Below are 19,727 nucleotides of genomic sequence, written 5' to 3' on the forward strand. Positions count from 1 at the left end.
TCCTCTGCCCTGAGCTATATAAATCATTAGGGGCATGGTAGTATACAAGTCCAGGTAGAGGCCGGGCGCGGTGGCTCAAGCCTGTAATCCCAGCACTTTGGGAGGCCGAGACAGGCGGATCACGAGGTCAGGAGATCGAGACCATCCTGGCTAACAAGGTGAAACCCCGTCTCTACTAAAAAAAATACAAAAAACTAGCCGGGCGAGGTGGCGGGCGCCTGTAGTCCCAGCTACTTGGGAGGCTGAGGCAGGAAAATGGCGGGAACCCGGGAGGCGGAGCTTGCAGTAAGCTGAGATCCGGCCACTGCATCCCAGCCTGGGCGACAGAGCGAGACTCCCTCTCAAAAAAAAAAAAAAAAACAAGTCCAGGTAGAGAGCAGTATGTATTTATTCCTTTTTGTCTTCTTGACCTACACCTTGGTAATATTCTTTTTCTGTCATTTCCTTTTTTGGAATTATGTACTAATAACTGACCCTATTTTATCTAGCAAGAGATGTGAAAGTATACTAAAGTCTTTGAAAGACACAGTGGGCCGTGCTTAATGGCTCATGCCCACAGTCCCAACACTTTGGGAGGCTGAAGTGGGAGGATTGTTTAAGTCCAGAAATTCAAGACCAGCCTGGGCAACATAGTGAGACCCCCCCATGTCTAAAAAAAATTTTTTCGGCTGGGCACGGTGGCTCACGTCTATAATCCCAGCACTTTGGGAGGCTGAGGCAGGCAGATCACCTGAGGTCAGAAGTTCGAGACCAGCCTAGCCAACGTGGCGAAATCCTGTCTCTACTAAAAATACAAAAATTAGCTGGGCGTGGTGGTGTGTGCCTGTAATCCCAGCTACCCAGGAGGCAGCTGAGGCAGGAGAATTGCTGGAACCCGGGAGGCAGAGGCTGCAGTGAGCCGAGATCACACTGCTGCACTCCAGCCTGGGTAACAGAGCAAGACTCTGTCTCAAACAACAAAAAAAAAAACTTTTAAAATTTTTCAGGCATGGTGGCACATGTCTGTGGTCCTAACTACTCGGGAGGCTGAGGTGGGCAGATCACTTGAGCTTGGGAGGTCGAGGGTGCTGTGAGGTGTGATCATGCCACTGCACTCCAGCCTGGGTGACAGAGCAAGACCCTGTCTCAAATAAATAAATAAATAAATAAATAAGGTAGACAGTATGAACACTGGGGAGGGAATCAGGAGACCCAGCTCAAATCGCTTTCAGGTTTTTTGGCCTTGGGTACGTCCTTCACCTGCTCTGAACCTCAGTATCTCCACCTGTGAAACAAAAGAATTGGACATGTCACTGTAGTTTTCAAACTATGCTTGATAGCACTTCCTTAGGGAAGAGTTTCCCAGCTGGTGTGCCTTGGCATGCTGATCTCATTAGCCCTCCCAGACAGGGCCTGTGGTGGGTGAACCCCCACGACCTGTTCCATTCACATTTCCTCCCCCTACCTTTGTGTTAGAATGGAATCATTTTAGGGTCAGGCGCGGTGGCTCAAGCCTGTAATCCCAGCACTTACGGAGGCCGAGATGGGTGGATCACAAGGTCAGGAGATCGAGACCATCCTGGCTAACATGGTGAAACCCCATCTCTACTAAAAAATACAAAAAACTAGCCAGGGGGGTTGGGAGGGCCTGTAGTCCCAGCTACTTGGGAGGCTGAGGCAGGAGAATGGCGTGAACCTGGGAGGCGGAGCTTGCAGTGAGCTGAGATCCGGCCACTGCACTTCAGCCTGGGCGACAGAGCGAGACTCCATCTCAAAAAAAAAAAAAAGGAATCATTCAGCTGGGTGTGGTGGCTCACACCTGTAATCTCAGCACTTCGGGAGGCCAAAGCTGGTGGATCACAAGGTCAGGAGTTTGAGACCAGCCTGGCCAACATGGTGAAACCCCATCTCTACTAAAAATACAAAAATTAGCTGGGCGTGGTGGAGCACACCTGTAATCCCAGCTACTCCGGAGGCTGAAGCAGGAGAATCACTTGAACCCAGGAGGCGGAGGTTGCAGTGAGCCGAGATTACGCCACTGTACTCCAGCCTAGACAACAGAGGAAGACTCTCTGAAAAAGAAAAGAGAAAAAAAAAAAGGCATCATTTTCTAGGTACCGTGACAGGGAATAGGTTGGGAAGCAATGACTTCAGGAGAGGGGGATGTTAAGTGAATGGGGCTCAGCCCTGTAGCCAGTCAACATATAGAGGCTTAAAGCAAATTTCCAAAAGGCATCCCTTTTCCCTCAAGATACTACCATCCTCTATTGGACGATTGCCCTGTTAATAACTGTACAAATCTATGAGTGTTATTGTTCTTTCAGAATTTGTCTAGCAGGTTTTCTGATCTTCACTGGAAAGCTTTAAAAAACAAAATTATGATGGAGGTGGATGGTACCTCCCAGAGTTGTGCAGCTCATATTTTGCACAACCATTTAGGGGTCCTAATGGAGCTCTGGCATCCTCTCTGCCACAGCCTTTTTGTTTTATGTGCTGTACGATATATTGTGGTTCCATGTAAGATTATGTACGGAAAAGTTCATCTGTCATAAACAAAATGAAAAATCGCTGGATGGGATGATCTATAAGTTCTCTTCCACTTTGAATTTGTATGACTTCATGGAAAATACCACTTAGGCTGGGCATGGTGGCTCATGCCTGTAACCATAGCACTTCGGGAGGCCAAGGCGGGAGGATTGCTCAAGCTCAGGAGTTCAAGACCAGCCTGGGCAACATACTGAGACCCCATCTCTATTATAAATTTTTAAAATTTTAAATAAAAAAATTAAAAAAATATTAAATACCTCTTATGATTTTTGAATTATTTGAATATTCTTCCTCTAGTGGTTAGTGGTCTTGCATATGTCATTTGATGCTGGTATTCCTAATGGATTTCAATGGTAAACCAAGAAAGGAGAGCACTAGGAGGCCAGGGTTTTGATACTCACGGATAGAGATAATGATTACTAGATGAGAGATGCAGCTCCTGATGGGGAGTAGCATCAGATTCCTTACAGTAGAATACTAAGGACTGCCTTCGGTTTTAATTCAAGTACTCACGTGTCTTTCTTGCTTTCAAATTTGACCTCATTATCAGGCTGAGGATCCATGTTTTTGTCACATTATTGTCCCATACTACAGCAAATCTGATGACAAATTAAAAATTCCAATAGGACAGAAACTACACATCCCTTACATAGAAGAATGGATTTCTGACGATTTCCCACCCATGTGCTAGAAGCTTTCCCCTACTTCTCAAGCTTTCTATGATGACAGCAGTGACATAGTTAGGCTTGGACATCTTCTGTCTCAGTGTCAAGAAAACCAAAAGCTCCATTAAGAGCCACAGAGCTTCTTACAAGTGCCTTATATCACACCTGGTAATCCCCTTCACTTTTCTTCATCCTGCCTAATGAATTCCTGACATTAGATTTCCTGTGGGCCTACAGAAAGTAGATTAAGCCAGGTGCAGTGGTTCACACCTGCAATCCCAGCGACTTGGGAGGCCAAGGCAGGAAGATTACCTGAGCCCAGGAGTTTGAGACCAGCCTGGGCAATACAGTGAGACCCCATCTCTTAAAAAAAGAAACGGCCAGGCGCGGTGGCTCACACCTGTAATCCCAGCGCTTTGGGAGGCCGAGGCGGGCGGATCACAAGGTCAGGAGATCGAGACCACGGTGAAACCCCGTCTCTACTAAAAATACAAAAAAAAAATTAGCCGGGCGCGGTTGTGGGCGCCTGTAGTCCCAGCTACTCGGGAGGCTGAGGCAGGAGAATGGCGTGAACCCGGGAGGCGGAGCTTGCAGTGAGCCGAGATCGCGCCACTGCACTCCAGCCTGGGCGACAGAGCGAGACTCCGTCTCAAAAAAAAAAAAAAAAAAAAAAAAAAAGAAACAAAAACAGCTGGCCGGGCGCGGTGACTCATGCCTGTAATCCCAGCACTTTGGGATCCGCCGAGGCGGGTGGATCACAAGGTCAGGAGATGGAGCCCATCCTGGCTAACATGGTGAAACCCTGTCTCCACTAAAAATACAAAAAAAAATTAGCTGGGCTTGGTGGTGGGCACCTGTAGTCCCAGCTACTCGGGAGGCTGAGGCAGGAGAATGGCGTGAACCCAGGAGGCGGAGCTTGCAGTGAGCCAAGATCGCACCACTGCACTCCAGCCTGGGCGACAGAGCAAGAGTCCGTCGCTAAAAAAAAAAAAATCAGTTTTTTCCAGATGGATGTATTCAAGAACTTTTTTTTCTTTTAGCTCTTTCAGGATATTTATACTCAGTACAGCATGTGATCCTAGATTGGAACCTGCACCAAAAATAAAGATATTTCTGTGGGTGTGTTTTTTGCTATAAAGGACATTGGAACAATAGGCAAAACTTGAATAAGGCCTATATATTAGATAATAGTACTGTGTCAACATGCATCTCTTGACTTTAATCATTGTACTGTGGTTATGAAAATGAGTGTTCTTATTCTTGGAAAATATGCCCTGAGGGGCATGATGTCTGCAACTTATTTATTTTTTTGAAACAGAGTCTAGCTCTGTTGCCCAGGCTAGAGTGCAGTAGTGTGATCTTGGCTCACTGCAACCTCTGCCTCCCGGGTTCAAGCGATTCTCCTGCCTCAGCCTCGTGAGTAGCTAGGATTACAGGCACATGCCACCATGCCTAGCTAATTTTTGTATTTTTAGTAGAGATGGGGTTCCACCATGTTGGCCAGGCTGGTCTTGAACTCCTGCCTTCAGGTGATCTGCTCACCTCAGCCTCCCAGAGTGCTGGGATTATAGGCGTGAGCCACCACACCCAGCCAGAAACTTATTTTCAAATGATTGGTGGGAGGGGGATATCTATGTGTATACATATATATGTATACACGTGTGTATGTCTATGTGTATGTAGACAGCTGTATGTGTGTATATATATTTAAACATAGAATAATAAAGCAACCGTGGTCAAAGGTTGACAAATGGGGGAATCTGGGTGAAGGGTATATGGGATTTCTTTCCAGTATTCTTGTAACTTTTCTGTAAATTGGAAACTATTTCAAAATTAAAAGATACGCCTCTTTTCGCCCTGCAAAAAAACATGCTTACAATTCTGATGAGGTGACAAGATCAAGCTCTGACACCTACAACGCTGAAAACAGGACCCTGGTGACTAAGGTTACCTTGAAGTCATCAACCTGTAGCAAGGATGGAATGTTGACTCTAAACAGGTTTTCTTTTTTTTTTTTTTTTTTTTTTTTGAGACGGAGTGTCACGCTGTTGCCCAGGCTGGAGTGCAGTGGCGCGATCTCGGCTCACTGCAAGCTCCGCCTCCCGGGTTCCCGCCATTCTCCTGCCTCAGCCTCCTGAGTAGCTGGGACTACAGGCGCCCGCCACCGCGCCCGGCTAATTTTTTGTATTTTTAGTAGAGACGGGGTTTCACTGTGGTCTCGATCTCCTGACCTTGTGATCCGCCCGCCTCGGCCTCCCAAAGTGCTGGGATTACAGGCTTGAGCCCCCGCGCCCGGCCTAAACAGGTTTTCTTTTTTTTTTTTTTTTTTTTTTTTTTTGAGGCGGAGTCTCGCTCTGTCGCCCAGGCTGGAGTGCAGTGGCGCCATCTCGGCTCACTGCAAGCTCCGCCTCCCGGGTTCCCGCCATTCTCCTGCCTCAGCCTCCCGAGTAGCTGGGACTACAGGCGCCGCCACCACGCCCGGCTAATTTTTTTTTTTTTTTGTATTTTTAGTGGAGACGGGGTTTCATTGTGTTAGCCAGGATGGTCTCGATCTCCTGACCTTGTGATCCGCCCGCCTCGGCCTCCCAAAGTGCTGGGATTACAGGCTTGAGCCACCGCGCCCGGCCATAAACAGGTTTTCAAGAGAGGTGACTTGAAGGCAGAATTTTAATTCCATCGAGAATGTGATTTAAGCACCTGGAGCACTTGAAGGGTTGACCTAAAAGTTATAGGAGTGCAGAGGATAGACTTATTTCATCTAGTCTAAGTCCAAAGGCCTGAGAGCCAGTCAGCTGATAGTTTAAATCCCAGAGTACTTTTCTGCAGGGTGCAAAAAAAGGGTTTGGCAGTCAAATAAGTTTGGGAAATAATATGTGTTTTTTTGTTTTTTGGTTTTTTTTTAGACGGAGTCTTGCTCTGTCGCCAGGCTGGAGTGCAGTGGTGCGATCTCAGCTCACTGCAACCTCCATCTCCTGGGTTCAAGCGATCCTCCTGCCTCAGCCTCCCGAGTAGCTGGGACTACAGATGTGTGCCACTACACCCAGCTAATTTTTGTATTTTTAGTAGAGATGGGGTTTCACCGTGTCGGCCAGGATGGTCTCCATCTCTTGACCTTGTGATTTGCCCACCTCAGCCTCCCAAAGTACTAGGATTACAGGTGTGAGCCACTGCGCCTGGCCTGGAAATACTATGTTAAAAGTGAAGTAGGTAAGTAATCAATGAAATAAGAATGGCAGAATGGGCCAGGTCTGGTGGCTCATGCCTGTAATCCCAGCACTTTGGGAGGCCGAGGCGGGCAGATCACCTGAAGTCAGGAGCTCAAGACCAGCTTGGCCAACATGGTGAAGCCCTGTCTCTACTAAAAATACCAAAAAAATTAGCTGGGCGTGGTGGTGGACACTTGTAATCCCAGCTACTCGGGAGGCTGAGGCAGGAGAATCACTTGAACCCGGGAGGCAGAGGTTGCAGTGAGCTGAGATCGTGCTATTGCACTCCAGCTTGGGCAACAAGAGTGAGACTCAGTCTCAAAAAAAACAAACGAGAATGGCAGAATGTTGATAATTGTTGGAGCTGGGTGACAGGCATATGGAAATTTGCTGTATTAGGGTCCCCAGAGAAACAGACCAATAGGAGATGGATGGATGGATAGACAGGGATATGATGAGATTTAATTATGAGGAATTTATTCATGAGATTATGGAGACTGAGAAGTCCCACAGTCTGCCATCTGCAAGCTAGAAACCCAGGAAAGGTGGGGTTGAAATTCTAGTCTAGAGATGAGGTTTCACCATGTTGGTCAGGCTAGTCTCAAACTCCTGACCTCAGGTGATCCACCCTCCTTAGCCTCCCAAAGTGCTGGGATTGCAGGCATGAGCCACCGCACCCAGCCTATAATTCTTACTTAAATAGACTGAGTACCATTCATGTAACCTAAAATTCAGTAGCAACTCAAATATTTTCTCAAGTCAATAAGTATTATATCATGGATATAGTCTTGAATTTATGAATCATAATTAACCATTTTTCACTTGGTGACTAGGTTATGCCAAATTTTTAAAATAATTATTAACACTTTTTTTTTTGAGACAGGGTCTCACTCTATTGCCTGGGCTGGAATGCAGTGGCACAGTCATGGCCCACTGCAGCCTTGACCTCCTGCACTTAGGTGATCCTCCCACAGCCTCCTGAGTAGCTGGGACTATAGGCACATGCCACCACATCTGGCTAATTTCGCATTTTTTTGTAGAGACGGGGTTTTGCCATGGTGCCCAAGCTGGTCTTAAACTCCTGGACTCAAGTGAGCCACCTGTCTCGGACTCCCAAAGTGCTGGGACTGCAGGTGTGAGCCACCACACCTGTCCTGAATGAAAATGCATCTTGTCCTGCTTAAGGCAGATTTCTAGATGTAACTAACATTGCTGGGTCAAATGGCATGCAAATTTTATATTTTGATCCACATTGCCAAACTGCTCTTCCAGAAAAGTTCTACTTACGTATACTCGAAATGGGTAAGATTTTCAGGTAGAAAGGAGGCATGAGTGTTGGGAAGGGATGTTCTAATTGGAGGAAAAAATTGTTCACAAAAGCATGGAGTTGAAGAGAGAATATGTTTTGCAATAGGCTAACCTCAGACCAGTAGAGAAGAACTGTAGGGAACGATGCTGTGAAAAGGTAAATTGGAACAAGATTGTGGAGGCTGCAAAGTTCGGCCTATTCCATAGGCATTGGGAAGTGACTGAAACTTGTTGAGAAGGTTTGACGTGGTTTGTGAAACTAACTGTAGTAGTGGGTTCAAAGTAAGCAGGAGGGACACAGACTGACCAGGCCTAGCAGGCAGCCCTGCAGGGGAACAGATGTGAAATGACTGGAGCCAGATTAGGAGGTTGGATTAGGGGAGGGGAGGGAGGAATTTATATTTCTACTGTCACCTGGAGTCTTAAACCCTGGCAAGGCCACACTCCCAGAGCCTATCAGGCTGCTTCTCTAATATAGTGCTTGATTTTAGAAGCAGTGGCTTGTGTTTCACTTTATTTTTTGATTGTAGTAAAATATATAGAACATAAAAGTTAAACTTTTTATTCTTTTATTTGAGACGGAGTGACTCAAGTGATCCGCTCGCCTGGGCCTCCCAAAGTGCTGGGATTACAGGTGGGAGCCACCATGCCCAGCCTAACCATTTTTAAGTGTACAGTTTTGTGGCATTATGTACAGTCACAGTGTTATGCAACCATCACCACCATCCTCTCCAGAACTCTCTTTCACCATCCCAGATGGAAACTGTACCCACTAAACAATAATAACCCATTCCTCCCTCCCCTCAGCCCCTGGTAACAACAGTTTTTTCTGTCTCTGTGAATCTGACAATTTTAGGGCTCTGATATAAGTGGAATTGTCATACAATATTCATCATTATGTGTCTGGCGTATTTCACTTAGCATAATGCCTTCAAGGTTCATCCAGGCACTGTGTTTTGAAGATCTGTGTTATTTCTTGCCAGTTCTGACACTGCAGAATGTCACATGGGAAGTGCAGTCCACTGACCAGCATGACTCTTCCCAATCAGCTCCCTTCTAGGGAGGAAACACAGTGGAAGTGCTTGCCCGTTATCTTTGCAGGGGGTGAGATGGGGTGTGGAGGAGAGGGGAGGGGAAGGGCTCTCTCCCAGGGAGAGTGGGCAAGTGACTTTCCCTGGCTGGAGCATATGGACACATCACTACAATTAGTGTGTTTTCCAACAGTTGACCTTTTCAACAACCTGAAAAAGTTTTGGGACTATCTAGATGCTTAAGCTTAGGGTGCCTGTCAAACCTTCTGAGGACTGCTGAAACTAGAAAAAGGAGTTGAGAATTGAGTCCAACCCTCTGCTTTTTAGGAGGCCAGGAGGGGTGTGACTGAGAACATGGAGTTGATTGGTTACAAAGCCGTTACACTGTCCTGTGCTTTTTTGTTGTTGTTTTTTCCCCCAGCTTTCCACACCTACTAGGGTGTTAGGCATATGGTGAAACTGGTGGGAGGTGAGGTAGGCAGACAGCAGAACAGTGAAGAATGGCTTTTTAAATGGCTCATTTCAAGTGCCAAGTGCAGAGAAGGCAGGGTGAGTGGGTGGGAGGTGGAGAGTGCTGGGGATACTGTTTCTTGGCCATGTCTCGGATCAGACAAAGGATCAAACAAGATTTTAGTTTCTCTATCAATACAGAGCTCTCTCTTAGGTCTCCAATTCGTTTTGCATCCAGCAAAAGCAGCAAAACCCCCAGTTCACTATGGAGCCAGGGCGATTTAATAGAAAAACCCTCCCTTTTTAATAGCTCCTGCCCCTCAGTCCCGAGGTGCTTTCTTTGCTGGAGCAGAAGCTCTTGGAAATTTTAGGGAGCTACAATTGTGTAAGCCATTTTGTACCCAGAGCTGAATACCTGATTAAACATTTTACTGCAACCTGCTGGAGAAGAGGCCACGGATACCATCAGCTGTTCCCAGAAATGCAAACCCCAGGGAGGAGCTGCCCAGCCCAGCTTTCTCTACATAGAAGATTGCAGGAAATGCCTCTCAGCTCCTACGTTTTTCCTACACAGATTCTCTAAAGCAGCTTCTGGGGTGTGGCCACTCCTTTTCTCACCACTCCAATGGAGTGAGTGGGTAGGGAAATTTTTCCTCAGTATCATGGCTACAGCCAGGGCAGCTTAGAAACCGTATTGCAGGTCCCGCGCATGGGGAAAGAAGCCAAACTGCAGAGGACCAGGAAGCTCAGGGCCAGGTCTGGGCCCAGGTTCTGGTGCAGTGCCCAATGACTTTGTATTTATTTAAAGAGGAGAGCTGCTTAGTAACCAGGAGGCTGAAGCCTTCCTGAGCTGCAGAGCTCCCCTTCTGCCTGACTGCACAGGAATGATCTGGGTGTTACTCCCGATGGCTGCGGCCCAGCTGTCACCGGAATGGGGATAGGGAAAGCGCTTCCTAATCCAGGGCTTCTGGCTACAGAGTTGAGAGCCAGGCCCTCAAACTGCTAGGACTTTAAGGATCAGAAATTCTGAGAATCTTATTTTTCTCTGTCTGCACCCCAGCAGCCACCCGCATCAAAATGCCTCCCTTTCCTATTCATTAAGGTTCTTTCTGGCACAATTAATTGAACTTTCCTTGTGTACTAGGCACTATGCGAAGTATTTCGTGTTACCTTTTCATTTCTTAATCTTTGCAATAATTTGATGAGATATTTTCCTATTTTACAAATGGGCACTCTTACATAATGCTCATGTAGGCTATGTCTCTTGGCCCAGGTCAGGCAGCTAGCAATTGAAGGGCTAGGATTTCCATCTCAGCAGTCAGAACCTTCCATTTGCAACCTTAATGTCTTGTTTATGAAATAGGATGAATATGCCCTATTCTACTGGCGACCTGTGAGAAAGCTTTTGCTGCAGGAATATAAGAAATTATTATTTTGCCGCTGCCGTTTCCCTCCCCCATAATATCCAAGAATGTAAGAAATTAACTCTCCAAATTCCAGAATAACAGCTTTATGCCGCAAATTAGTCGACTTAATTTTTTTTCTGATTCAGATTTGGCCTTTTCCTCTCACCGCCTCTTCAAACCCGGGGCCCCAAATCATCTGCGTCTTCTTGACCCCAGCCCCCACCGAAGTAGGGTGACTAGGGTCCCCAGCGCCAGCCTCCTCCTCGGGAAAGTGAGCAGGAAGAAGAGACGCACTCGGGTGATCTCACCCTTTGGGACTGGGCGTTTTTCCGGCCGGGGCGCGCAGCATCCCAGCCAGACTGCAGCGATACCCCCCGCCCCGCCCTTCTCCGCAGTCCTGGAAGAGCTCCCAGGGCGGAGGGGTGCAGTGCAGACGACTGTCCGCAGGGCGGGCGGTGGCGGGGCGCAAGTTGCGCGGAGGGAGGTGAGGCGGGAGCGTCTCTGTCGGCCAGGGCGTAGTCAGTGACCTCACTGCACCATCACCCCTCACCCCTTGCGCGCGCCCCATTTCCCCATCCTCCCGCGGCCCGCCCCTCGCTCACCTCTTCCCCCGTATCGCCGCTTCGGCTCCTTCCGGGATCGCTCGGCCCTTTCCGCCGGGCGGCCGGGCGGTGAGCCGGCGGGAGCGCCGCCCCCTTTGCTCCGCCGGCGCGCTCCCCCGCCCCTCGCGCAGCGCCGGGGCGCTTCCCCTTGCGCTCGCGCCCGCTCGCCGCGGGAGCGCGCGTAGCTGCCTATAAAAAAGGCGGGGCGCGCGCGTCGCCGCCACTACCCGCTGCGGAGTGAACGGCGCGGAGCGGAGGCCGCGGAGGCTCCTCGGTCCTTCAGCACCCCCTCGGCCCGACGCACCCACGCCCCTCACCCCACGAGAGCCGGTGAGAGGGGCAGTCGGGGAGCTCCGGGAGGGAGCGGGGCCCCGGGCAGCCGACCCCCGGGCGGGAGCTGGGCAGCCCTTAAGGCGGGGCGGGGCCGGCGCGCGGACAGGTGAGTCGGGCGGGCCGCGGCGCTGCCTCCATTCGGCTGAGGTGCCGGGGGAGCCTCTGCCGCCTCTTTTGTGGCGCGTGGGCTGCGGAGGAGCAGCCGGGCGGACGTTCGGCGCCGCCGCTGGAATGTCACTGACGGGGGGGAGGGGGCGCGAGGCCGCCGGGTCCCTCCCCGCCACCCCCAAGCCTGGCTGCGGCGCGGCCCTGCCCTGCCCCATCCGGCTGCGGCAGGTGGGTGGGGGCTCCCTCGTCGGGATCTTCGCCAGCCGCCTCCCTGCAGAACGCTCCCCGCACCGCCCCCGGTCCCTTCCCTCGGCCGGGAGCGACTTCTGCAGCTCGTTCTTCCGAATGGCACCAGTAATGCCGGCCAGCCGTGGAGGGAGGAAGAGCTCGGGGAGCCCGAGCGTAGCGTAAACGGCTCTCTGACCTTAATTTCATCCTGCCTGGCGAATCTCTGCCGTCTCTTTGAACGCAGAAGGGTCTGAGACTGGCCGTCTCCTTTTCTTTCCTTGTAATAAACATTTTTCTTTCTTCCCAGTTGTGATTTGCTTGTAAATAATAGGTAGATGCGGTGCTTGTATGGTATGAGGGTCAAATCAAATAACTTAATAGCTTGGAGTTCGTGTGTGTGTGTGTGTGTGTGTGTGTGTGTGTGTTTCCTGGAACTGGGTCTTTCGAGTCGAGATACAGTGTCCAAAATTCTACCATACCAGTGTTGAATGATAGAACAGTCTTTTGTTTGAAAGCTATCCCTGAGAATTTGATTAGACGCTTCCCATAGAACATCGCTTTAAAAAGTCCCTTTCATGTACTGGAGTAAAATATATTTTAAATAAGCGCCTTGTTAAAGTTAAGAGTTGAATATGTCTTAAATGAAAAGCCTGAATAGCTCAGAAGGCTGGGTTGAGATGATGATTGAACTGTTACAACATCTAATCAGATCTCTTTTATATAATAGATCCTAAAATATTTAAGCCCTTTGTTCTGTCTTCATCATGGTATTTTAGAAAAACTTAACCATCATGGCTGTTCGGGAATAACAGGAGAGAGGCCATATGAAGTATTTTCATAATGTGTTGAGAAATTGCGTCGTCATAGCAATTGGCCTTAAGTAAAACAGAATGTATCAAAGATGGAAGGGTGGGGGTGTCTTGGAGCCAGGAAACAGAAAATCTTGGGAATAGCAGCAGGAACACTCAGCTATATGAAGCCATTGAGCCAAGGTTCCGACTCCTTAACTAGTCATTTATTTTCCCTTTCATTGCAGCTAGCTAATGTCTTAGATTTTGAAAGGTCAAATTGAAGTCAAAGTTTAATATGTGCTACGGGGAGAAAGAAGTGCTGCAGTAAGGGCCTCTGTGCAGGAAATTAGCAATAAACCTTTTTCAGTAACTGGGCCAATAATTACTCAAAGGGAGCCTCAAAGTGTGTTAACTGGTATCCAGGGACCTAGATGGAGAAACTGGAAAGGAGGATTTGCTTCATCCTGGACAAGTGTGAAGCAGTTCTTATGGCAAACCATCAGCCTAGTAACTGATTCTCTGATACGCTTTGGTCTTGGCAGTGTGTTTTGTAGCCATCTAATAATTGGAGAAATTGGATATGTCATAGGCTACAGTGTAAGCCTGTCAAGCAATCTGATGAAGAGGTGGACATGGGGAGAGCCGTTTTAAGTATGTCTTTTGGTTCCCTGGGTTAAAGTTTTTTCTGCTTTTTTCTTACCTGCCTTCATCCAAAGTGGGGGGTCAACTGCACATCCTGAAAAGTGGATCTCAGGAATAGTCCCCCATGTCCTGTCACTGCGGAATCTACACTAAGAATGGATAATGTGTTCAAGGCTGGCCTGCCTTTGTAATCAGTCCTCCGTGGGCTATGCAAGGATCCCGCTAGTTAGGCACTCAGGTCTGTTGCAGCATTATCAGCTGCGGCTGTACTGTAGAATGCAACGCCCTAGTGGCAAATGCTGACTCCAGGAATGCGGAGGAGGAGGAGGACCGCATAGTTCATCACTTGGGGCCACTTGACTGGAGCAGCTGTGCTGTGAACCATCACCTCTCTTCCACCTTTTTTGCATATTCCTCTTGTACCAATTTTGAACAGGAAATAGTATTTTGTGAAGTAAGTGTACTGGCAAGCTAGGCCCAAGTCAGATCTTTGTGGCTTGAGTTCTACTTTGTGATAATTTCATGCAGTCATGCTCTTTTATTGCTGAATGGAAGGGGATTTAGGAATCATCTTGTCCTGGGATCCTCAGGAGGAGGGCGTGTTTAGTTTGAAAAAGTATATTCAGTATTATTACTTTGACAAGTGGGGAAATTGAGACCCAAAAGAGAGTGAGACTTGACCAGTGCAGCATATCCAGATAGTAACTGCCAAGACCTGGGAACCTTGGTTTTCTTTCCACATTTTAAATCCCTTGTGGGATTTAGACGCTATACAGAATGTCAGAGAGAAGACACTGAGAAAATATCTGAAGTTGGATTTTTAATCTGTATTCGTATGTTTTTAAATATCTGTTTTCTTCATAATTTTGTTCCATTTGCCCTTAGAAGCTTGTTATCTTGCTCTTCCCCCTCCCTCTTTAGACTCCACATTCCTCCATCATGTTGTCATCGTTTCGTAAACGCAGAGTACAGGTATTTGACCAGCATGCAGAAAACGGGTTGCCTTTTTGGTTTTGCCTGGCTTGCAGTGAAGGCATATTTGTGTCAAAGAGGTTGAATGAACCAAAGAAAGGGGGGAAAAAACCCTGCCTGCATGATGTTTCTGTTAAACAAATTGTTTAGGATTTGTTTGGGGTTTTTTTGGTGTTAAATTATCAGAAGTATTAGTAAATTTACTTGAAAATTTTCAAAGCCTTCCCTTTTTTTTTTTTTTTTCTTTAACCTCTCTCTCTTTAAGGCATGAATATATTAATTTCTTATCACCATTATGGTGTTTGCATGTAGTGTTTGCTGACTTTTTATTGGTGGCTACTTGGTTTTTAAGAACCAAGGGGCAAAACAGATTATCCTAGATATTTGGAAAAAATAATCTGAAAAATACATAGTAAAAATTGTTTTTAAAATTTGACAAATATTGTAAACTTGGGCTTGTTTCCTGTTCCATTGACTTCTTCCACCACAATTTCTATAATAAAATAGAGCTTCCCTTTTCAGGGTGTGGTGGCTCATGCCTGTAATCCCAGTGCTTTGGGAGGCCAAGGCGGGCAGATGATGAGGTCAGGAGTTCGAGACCAGCCTGGCCAGCATAGTGAAACCCCGTCTCTACTAAAAATACAAATACATTAGCCGGGTGTGGTGGCGGGCCCCTGTAATCCCAGCTACTGGGGAAGCTGAGGCAGGAGAATCGCTTTAACCTTGGAGGTGGAGGTTGCAATCAGCCGAGATTGCACCATTGCACTCCAGCCCAGGGACAGTGCAAGACTCCGTCTCAAAAAAATAAGTAAATAAACAGCTCTCTTTATTTGTTTTATTTGTGTACAGTCTTTGTTTTCTAAATTGGACCTTTTAAAAAAAAAATTCAGTATCTTGATATCTCAAAATAAGAAATATAAACCTTGGAAATTTCTAGTGATTATAGGTGATAAATCCAAGGCAGGCCTTTTTATAAATCGGATGAGTTATTTATTTAAATGAGGTTTATAAAAATGGGCCACATTGTAACCATTTCCTGTTTTGAGTCATAGTAACAATAAGGAACTTAAATACCTCTCATCTGAATTTTGCAGGTTAAAAGGTAAGTAGCAGCAAGATAGTATTTGGGAAGCGTTCAGAAGTAAGTTTTCTCAATATTGCTCTGCATTTCTGGATTTTGATGCAATGCAGTATGAATCTTTTGCTTTCTTAAAGCTAAGTCCCTGCTCACCTCTGCACAATTGCGCTAACAAGTTGAAATGAATTAATCAGTTTGAAAGCTGACATGCTGATCCACAATCCTGATTTGGAATGTGGTTTAAGCAAAAATACTTGTTTTTATTTATGGTGTTCAGTCATCCTTTATGTATTATTGACCTCTCTGCTTACCATCAAATCTGCCACTAAAATCTGCAGCTAAGCTGGTTTTGAGTTAATTTTGTTTGACCTGAGAATCAACTGGTATACAATTTTATGAGTGCTAATCAATTATTTGGTGGTTTGTTCTTAGGGAAGCCCTTCCACATCCATGGATATAGTTCTCTTGCTTTGCAAATCTAAAATTTAGTGTTAGGCTGGCATCCTAAGCCACAGAAAAAAGACATTGTCGGTTCTGCACATTTGGGTTCTGACTAAGCAACAAAAACAACTGATGAATGATTTCTGTGACCTTTTGCTTTGGATGATGATTATGAATTTTTCCATAACCAAATGACCAAATGACCGTTCATCCTGTTAGTCCCTAAAAATCCCTTTCTTGCAAAACTGTATGTCTAGTGGTGTCCTGCCTGAGAATCAGAATTCATTTTGTAGTATTCCAAGCGCCTCTTACATCCAGTACATTCAGCTTGCTGAAAGAATGGCAATCCCAATGCTTTGTTTTTAATAGAGACTCCTTTCAGTCTCGCTATGATTCTCTCTTTTGGGATTCCATAGAGAAACTCTGCCGAATTCTTCTACTAAGGTCTGCGTGAGGGCATCCTAAACCATTCACTGCAGGTGCCAGGTTTACAGAGTCCAAAGCATTTGACCTTTGGTTCGAAAATGTTTGTATCTGCAGTCTTTTGTATTGCTTAACGCAGTGTGATTCCCACCCACTGCCTCTGCCTATACAAGGGGATATAGCTATATATCCCATAAATACCCCCAATTTTTTATACCCCCAAATTTTATGCCCCCAAATACCCCCAAATTTTTATTTGAGACGTGAAAATTCCCCAAATACCAAGAACTGCCTGAAACAGCTGTCTCTTGACATTCATCAAGAAGACAAAGATATTCAGGTCTAATCTCTTTTGTAGGAATCCATTTTCAGTTGATATTGTGTATAAGTTTGTGTTTGATATGGATCATTCTGAAGCATGCTGTATCTTTGGATTAAATTAGAAATTTCTAACCAAGATTCATATCTTTAGACCCCACTCTTCTGAGATCTGGCAGTATTGTAAGAATGCTGACAAGTTCATTTTATTTATTACAATAGAGGACATGGTTGTAATTCCTGTTTTATCCCCCTGAGATTCACATTACTTGCTGAATGATGCAGCTAACGTTTGCTGCATTGCAGCATTTGTAGCCTATGTCTTCAGTCTTCTCTAATAATATTTTGCAAATATATACCTTTTTTTTTAAGTTACCTTAAATGGGAAGTTGTCCTTAAACATGTAGAGAATATACTTAGCACTTTATTTCCCCTCCTTCAGTCTCCATGTGAACGGACTTGATTGGCAAAATCAAAGACAGCCGGCTCCTTTGAGATAAGCAGTCAGTTGATTGCATTCCTAGGAAGTCGTCTCTGTTGTGGTTTTTAGGCAGTTAGTGGAACTGATAGATAGGCTAGTAAGATTGGAGTTTGTTTTTTAATGGCACGTTTCCCAGATTTTTCCTTTCTGGCGCTCTCAAAAGGCGTTAATCCCATATGGCTGGGAACAGCCTGGAACATTCTCTGTGAAGTCGGCCTTATCAGTCTGCTGCATATGCCAGGGAAGGGGTGGGGTGCTTGCAGCATGCAGCCTCAGTTGTGGAAGGAATGTGGCGCGCCCAGGCAGAGTTGACATTTCAGTAACTCTGACAGTTTCCGGTAAAAGGTTGTGGCACCTTTGGATGGCAGGAATTCTTAATGATATTTATGAGAATTCTCCTGTGTTTAATGTAGTCTGCAGAAATGATCCTTTTAGGAGCAAAAAGAAACTGGAACTCGTGTAAACAAGAGACAGCGCCCTATCAGGTTAAGAGCGGCGAAACTCTTACCCATAATCTTTTTTGGTGTCTCCTGTAATTGCACAAGTGAAAATACTGAATGCTGACTGCAGTGGGAGCACATTGGTGACTTTCAGATACCCAGCTCCCCAGAGACAGCCTGTTGTGGCTTGGCAGACCTCCCACCTACTGACGTCAGCTGATCTACTGCAGGAAAGAAAAGTCCATTATTGCCTGACCAAAGCACTTGGTATAGAATTGACTTGTTCTACTTCACTGGGGTGACAAAGAGGGCCTTTTAGGTTGGTTAATTTCAGCGGGGCCTTGCTGAACTGTCTCTCTGGATTGGTAGGATCAAATCAGCAAGCTGGGCCCAAGCAGGGGGACTTGCTCAGGTGGAACCTTTGCAATATTATGATGGAGATTTTCTTCTCATCATAAAGGGATGCTCCCAAATGTGATTTCTTAATTTCCGTAGCAGTAAAGAATTTTAGAAATGCAGTGACTCCTGTGATAGGAGGCAGAACAGCACCGTACACTCGAATCCTGGAGACTTCCATCTCTTTCAGGAGCTCGTGTACAGTGTCGTTATTGTTCCATGTGTAGCTATACCTTCCCTGGAAAATTTCTTTTTTTTTTTTTTTTTTTGAGACGGAGTCTCGCTGTGTCTCCCAGGCTGGAGTGCAGTGGCGTGATCTCGGCTCACTGCAAGCTCCGCCTCCCGGATTCACGCCATTCTCCCGCCTCAGCCTCCCAAGTAGCTGAGACTACAGGCGCCCGCCACCACGCCCGGCTAGTTTTTTGTATTTTTTAGTAGAGACGGGGTTTCACCATGTTAGCCAGGATAGTCTCGATCTCTTGACCTCGTGATCCACCCGCCTCGGCCTCCCAAAGTGCTGGGATTACAGGCTTGAGCCACCGCGCCCGGCCGGAAAATTTCTTTACAAGAATATTTTGATGGCCGGGCGCGGTGGCTCAAGCCTGTAATCCCAGCACTTTGGGAGGCCGAGGCGGGTGGATCACGAGGTCAGGAGATCGAGACCACAGTGAAACCCCGTCTCTACTAAAAATACAAAAAATTAGCCGGGCGCGGTGGCGGGCGCCTGTAGTCCTAGCTACTCAGGAGGCTGAGGCAGGAGAATGGCGTGAACCCAGGAGGCGGAGCTTGCAGTGAGCCGAGATCGCGCCACTGCACTCCAGCCTGGGCAACAGCGTGAGACTCCGTCTCAAAAAAAAAAAAAAAAGCTAGTCAGGCCACCTCCCTGCTTTTAAAACCTTTCTGTGGCTGTAGGCTGGGTACAGTGGCTAACGCCTGTAATCCCAGCACTTTGGGAAGCCGAGGTGGGCAGTTCACTTGAGATCAGGTGTTATAGATAGCTGCCTGGCCAACAGGTGAAACCCCATCTCTACTAAAAATACAAAAGTTAGCCAGGCATGGTAGTGGGCACCTGTAATTCCAGCTACTTGGGAGGCTGAGGCAGGAGGATTGCTTTAGTCAAGGAGGTGGAGACTGAGCCGAGATCGCGCCACTGCACTCCAGCCTGGGCAACAGCGTGAGACTCCGTCTCAAAAAAAAAAAGAATATTTTGTAAGCAAACAAATTAGACGCATAATTTCTCTTTTTTTTTTTTTTTTTGAGACGGAGTCTCGCTCTGTCGCCCAGGCTGGAGTGCAGTGGCCGGATCTCAGCTCACTGCAAGCTCCGCCTCCCGGGTTCACGCCATTCTCCTGCCTCAGCCTCCCGAGTAGCTGGGACTACAGGCGCCCGCCACTGCGCCCGGCTAGTTTTTTGTATTTTTTAGTAGAGACGGGGTTTCACCGTGTTAGCCAGGATGGTCTCGATCTCCTGACCTCATGATCCGCCCGTCTCGGCCTCCCAAAGTGCTGGGATTACAGGCGTGAGCCACCGTGCCCGGCCAGACGCATAATTTCTCAATGTTTTTCCATCTTAACTGTTGCCTGAGGGTTGAGAACAAAGGAAATATATAAATAAATGAGTCTAACCCTAATTGTTTACTAAGACTCAGTCTTAAATAATTTTGACTGTTTTTTGTTTTTGTTTTTGTTTTTTGAGACGGACTCTTGCTTTTTTGTCGCCCAGGCTAGAGTGCAGTGGCGCGATCTTGGCTAACTGCAACCTCCGCCTCCCGGGTTCAAGCGATTCTCCTGCCTCAGCCTCCCAGGTAGCTGGTACTACAGGTGTGCACCACTATGCCTGGCTAATTTTTGTATTTTTAGTAGAGATGGGGTTCCACCATGTT

General features: G+C 46.9%; 1 protein-coding gene, 1 long non-coding RNA gene and 1 other non-coding gene across 11 annotated transcripts in view; 2 read left to right on the forward strand and 1 right to left on the reverse strand.

Annotated features, from left to right (window-relative positions):
• Positions 1 to 239: 239 nt before the first annotated feature.
• Positions 240 to 11,258, reverse strand: LOC139358227 (uncharacterized). The gene is made up of 3 exons (XR_011612884.1): positions 11,195 to 11,258; positions 1,932 to 2,051; positions 240 to 1,264 (listed from the first exon to the last, which is right to left on the reverse strand). It is a non-coding gene; the product is annotated as an uncharacterized lncRNA (long non-coding RNA).
• On the forward strand, positions 2,284 to 2,345 carry LOC112423516 (U7 small nuclear RNA). The gene has a single exon (XR_003013999.1). It is a non-coding gene; the product is annotated as a U7 small nuclear RNA (small nuclear RNA).
• A 145-nt stretch (positions 11,259 to 11,403) lies between the features above and the next one.
• Positions 11,404 to 19,727, forward strand: part of LOC105463988 (spectrin alpha, non-erythrocytic 1) — an 85,970-nt gene continuing 77,646 nt past the window's right edge. For 8 of the 9 annotated variants that reach the window (XM_071078414.1, XM_071078418.1, XM_071078420.1 and 5 more), the window contains exon 1: positions 14,249 to 14,268. The gene's annotated coding sequence lies outside the window, so the exon portion shown is untranslated. Of the gene's footprint in view, positions 11,525 to 14,248; positions 14,269 to 19,727 lie in introns of those variants that run through there. The other variant, XM_071078416.1, reaches the window with a different exon arrangement.

Source organism: Macaca nemestrina, chromosome 14, assembly GCF_043159975.1.
Source record: "Macaca nemestrina isolate mMacNem1 chromosome 14, mMacNem.hap1, whole genome shotgun sequence".
NCBI classification, from domain to species: Eukaryota; Metazoa; Chordata; class Mammalia; order Primates; family Cercopithecidae; genus Macaca; species Macaca nemestrina.